The sequence below is a fragment of the Magallana gigas genome, chromosome 6, assembly GCF_963853765.1.
Source record: "Magallana gigas chromosome 6, xbMagGiga1.1, whole genome shotgun sequence".
Taxonomy (NCBI): Eukaryota; Metazoa; Mollusca; class Bivalvia; order Ostreida; family Ostreidae; genus Magallana; species Magallana gigas.
Genome location: NC_088858.1, coordinates 20,309,337 through 20,314,069, shown reverse-complemented (window position 1 = coordinate 20,314,069; position 4,733 = coordinate 20,309,337). Strand labels below are relative to the sequence as shown.

General features: G+C 30.6%; 1 long non-coding RNA gene across 1 annotated transcript; it reads right to left on the bottom strand.

The window, feature by feature from the left end:
- Positions 1-527: 527 nt before the first annotated feature.
- LOC136276526 (uncharacterized) lies at positions 528-4,314 on the bottom strand. The gene is made up of 4 exons (XR_010715011.1): positions 4,244-4,314; positions 1,917-1,955; positions 1,513-1,571; positions 528-1,243 (listed from the first exon to the last, which is right to left on the bottom strand). It is a non-coding gene; the product is annotated as an uncharacterized lncRNA (long non-coding RNA).
- Between the last annotated feature and the right edge of the window lie 419 nt (positions 4,315-4,733).

Genomic DNA, 4,733 nt, shown 5'->3' with positions numbered 1-4,733 from the left:
TCTGTTACAGAATCGACTGCGTCATAATCATATCAATTCGAAATTATGTAATTAATGATTACTAATCGAATTAATTGACCCTTGTTTCAGTTTTAATTGATAATTCATAATCAATCAATTTGTTAATTTATCTCATTAGATGACGTCATAGGTATCCTCACACCCTGGAAGGATAATCAATCAATTTGTTAATTAAACTCATTAGATGACGTCATAAGTATCCTCAAACCCTGGGATGATACCAGGAGGATACTCCATAGTAACTCTATGGGAGGACACTGGTCCAGAACCCATAGTTTTCCCCTACTAATCACAACGGTAATCGGCCAATGAAAATGAACTTAGTGCTAACAAAAAAAAAATTTTTTTTTTTCTTCTATGAATATGCACATCCGACTTTCCTCAACATTATCTTGCCTAGAAATATACGCACCACAGTCAAGGAATCACAACGGTAATCGGCCAATGAAAATGAACTTAGTGCCAAAAAAAAAAAACATTTTTTTTCTATGAATATGCACATCCGAATTTCTTTAACATTATCTTGCCTAGAAATGTACGCACCACAGTCAAGGAATCACAACGGTAATCGGCCAATGAAAATGAACTTAGTGCCAACAAAAAAAAATAAAAAAATTCTTCTATGAATATGCACATCCGACTTTCCTCAACATTATCGAGTTGCCTAGAAATGTACGCACCACAGTCAAGGAATCACAACGGTAATCGGCCAATCAAAATGAACTTAGTGCCCAAAAAAAGAAGAAAAAAAAATTGTTTTCCTATGAATATGCACAACTGAATTTCTTCGAGTGTTGGGTGCTATTGTCATTTCCATCATTTTCTTCCAATGATTCCATTTGTTTTCCTTTTTTCTCGTTTGGACTCATATCATGGTCACTTTTGTTTTTCTCTGCTTCTTCTAAACTTAAGCGTTGGGTGCTATTGTCATTTCCATCATTTTCTTCCAATGATTCCATTTCTTTTCCTTCTTTCTCGTTTGGACTCATATCGTGGTCATTTTTTTTCTCTGCTTCTTCTAAACTTAAGCGTTGGGCGCTATCCTCTCTGTCATCTTGGCTAGGTGTTCCAGAATCGTCAGTTCTCTCGGGTTTCTCATTTTGTTTGTTGGTGTTACTGTTACTCATTTTCATTTTTCTATTTCCCGTCTTTTTATTTTTTTTATTTTTAAATGTTCGTGTTCCTCCAATCTTTCAAGTTAAGTTGTGATTATAAGGAAATTCTAAAATGTAATTATTCAAATTACATTGACAAATTGACAGAAATTACATTAGCTATAAGTTACCACAAATGCATTGTACGTTTCATAAAAAATCAATTACAGTGCGTACTGTAAAGACATTTAATCTTTGAGCTTTACAGACACAATCCAAGTAGTGTACCTTTAATTACAAAAATACACTTTGGTATTGACAATGCAATTAAAATAAAACCAGCGACAAAACATTTACACTGATAAGTAAAATAAAAGTTCATATAAAATTTACATACCACAAGATGCTACGGATATCGACTGGATAGTGTTCTCTGGAAACGGTATACTGCTCTAACTTAATTAGAATTAGAGGTAACTTATATTATATACATACATGTAGCTTCAATATAATTGGTTAATTTAAGAAATGAACCAATGGAATTACAGATAGGAGGAACTCAATTCACTTGCGCAGTAAAACTTTGACTGATATCCTACTGTACGCCCCTGTACCATTAATTTGAAAAATAAAATCTTTCTCAAAATCTTGTATGGTGTTTTCTTATTCATTTTTATTATGATAAATATAGCATTAACATTATGTACATAGAGAAGAATGCACCAGGTCTTCCAGGGTGACCAATCCAATAAATAAAATCATTTTTATATAAATTTAAAAAAAAAATCTAGGGAATCTTACCTTATAAGCTCTCACTTTGTGTAACTCTTCAACTCTTCACTAAAAGTAAAAGTAAAGTCTTTACAGTAAATCAAAACGAAAGTAAAAACACTCCCAAATTTTAAAATTACTAGGAACACAAAATGAAACTGAAAGTAATTTACGGTCGTATTTAAACCTCTGGTTCGTCGGAATTTATTTTATTTTCTAAAAATTAAGATTCATGAGTTAAGCATTAGCGGTACAAACTTATCCAGGTATACGTGTGATTAACAACTGCGATTCAAATTGTAATGCAAAAGTATCATATTCAACCAGGTTTTTTTCTTTGTTAATAAACAACTTACTTTTTGAATTAAGATATTCTATTATATGCAATTCTGTTAAACTTCTTACTATTATATAGCTTGTTATGTTAAATTGTCAGGTTCAATCTAAAATATGTGCTTGAAATAAACATCGAGTTATTTGCAATTTAGTGCTTTGAGGGTTGAAACTTAGCCAGTGACACAGTTTAAGTACATAACAAAAACATATTTAAAATGTGTCATGCATCGTTAAAAAAATAAGTATGCATTATATGCTTTAAGGAAGTTGATTGCTTAATCTGTTTTTACTTGTATTTCCGTGTCGACTCTCTTTATTGCGACCCCAAAAAAATTACTTGCACATTGCAGGAAAAATCGATATTTTTTAAGTTGCATTAAAAACGCAACCATACCTTTTAATTGTTAGTAAAACATTTTGATCGTGCACTTGATTTCAAGTTTTGGACTAAACTTTTTTAGCGACTCATGTCTTTCGCTGCATTACAAACTGATTGATATATATATGTAACCGAACAGAAAGGAGGCAGTTGATAGTTTCAGTCGATTTATTAAATAGATAAATAAAGCATTGACCTAAAAACAAAACAAATAATACATTAGACATAAAATACAGTTTTAAAAGTACATTTGATATGTTTTGTTTCTGAAATCTTTGACAAAAAGCAACCGTTACTCCAGTATTCATTTATAATATAAAAACATGTTTTGTAACAATTTTACATTTGAACTTACAAACAAGTTTTAGAAATTACTATGACAAGTTTAACTGCAAAAATACGATAAAGTATACACTTTGCAATTAAAATAAAATGCCCTAGCTAATCACTATCATGGTAAGTAAAGAAATATATAAGTCAATATAATATTAACATACCACAAGATGCAGCAGATACACGCTTGATTGACCGACGATGTTGAAAATGAAATACTGCCTAATTTTACTTAGTTTGAACGGTTACTTATATCAAATAGAGATTTGAATTTATTGGATAATGAAAATAAGAAAGACCAATGAAATTAGAGAACCAAGGAAAAACGAAAGCCTTTACTCAGCCAACTCAATCCAGTTGCGCAGTGTAACTGGCAGTTATTTAAAATTTAAAACTGTTTCACAAAAAACGGATAATGAAATAGATAAAACGAATTAATACATATAGAAATATGTTTGATCAATACATGATCAACACATATAATTATCACGCTGGTTTATAATAATAGATATTGAACTCAAATTTCAAGAGGCTTTTTAAAAATGTTTATGCAATTAAACGTTTATTTTATCTTCGAAGAGTACTCAACTGATCGTTTGGTTATATCATTATTTATTACCTGCAAAACTCGGTCGATATGTTGCTAGTGTCAACGATCAACAAAGTCAATTTAATGTTCTGCGTGCTAATGTTTATTTAATGCAATTTTCATGCTATTTAACATTTTGGCAGAAAGACAAAGATTTTGCATTGATGATCAAATGATACAGTTAAACATTATAGGAACATATAATGCGATTTTTTTCATATCAACAAATATTGCCTAAGCTAGCCGAGTCTCTGCGATATTTTATTTTAAACAACCAATTTCTATGAAATATGAAGGATAAAAGTAACAAATCTCGGAGTTTTGTCCATTTTTGACTAATGAAATATATCTAGATTGCCTACAGTCTCGCCAAAAACGACATTAAACAAGCTCTTGGCCTCCTCTTTAAAATGATGTCAAATTGAATATAGGTACCGGGATTACTTTTCCCCTGATTGAATATGTCAAAATGTCAAAATATTATTTATTTTATTTTCTACATAATTCCTTTAAAGCTGTTAAATACGGGGAAAATTTCATCAAATCAATTATGACGTCATAATGGTTCTAGCACCAAAAAGTCAGTCTGGAATCATTTACTAGATCTTGACCTTAACTGATTGAATATTTAAAAAACCATAAAAATAAATCATGCGACTTTATCAAATTATGTTTTGTTTATTTCTAACTTTTAAAGATGAACAACACAAACTTTCTTACCGCATTGACGCTTTACTCTCAAATTGTTTAGAAGCGTGTATTTATTACTATTTAAATAGGAATTCAAAAAGAAAGCAAAATTCCGGGAACTCAAAACGAAAGTAAACAAAACGTTGATATAGGTCAACCAAAAACAGTGCAAAAAAATATATGCACTTTTTTCTACCATTTTATATCCAAATTGTAGACCGTTATATATAATTTTGGTTCAAAATTATAACATATAATTAGAATACATACGTACATTTAACATATTTGACATGAATTTTCTATGAGGTGACACAGATGGCCCGCGCGAAGTCATACAACTTTGACGAGCTTTAAAATACGTTTGATCTCAGTCTCTCTTTTTCCACTGTGTGCTCTGTTTGGTGAAGTGAGACTAAGACATCCCCATAGCCTACTATATTTTATTTGGATACCTAAATAAACAATATTGATGGGATGCTTGTTAACATGTTGCAGATATAGGATCAAATTATTATATTCT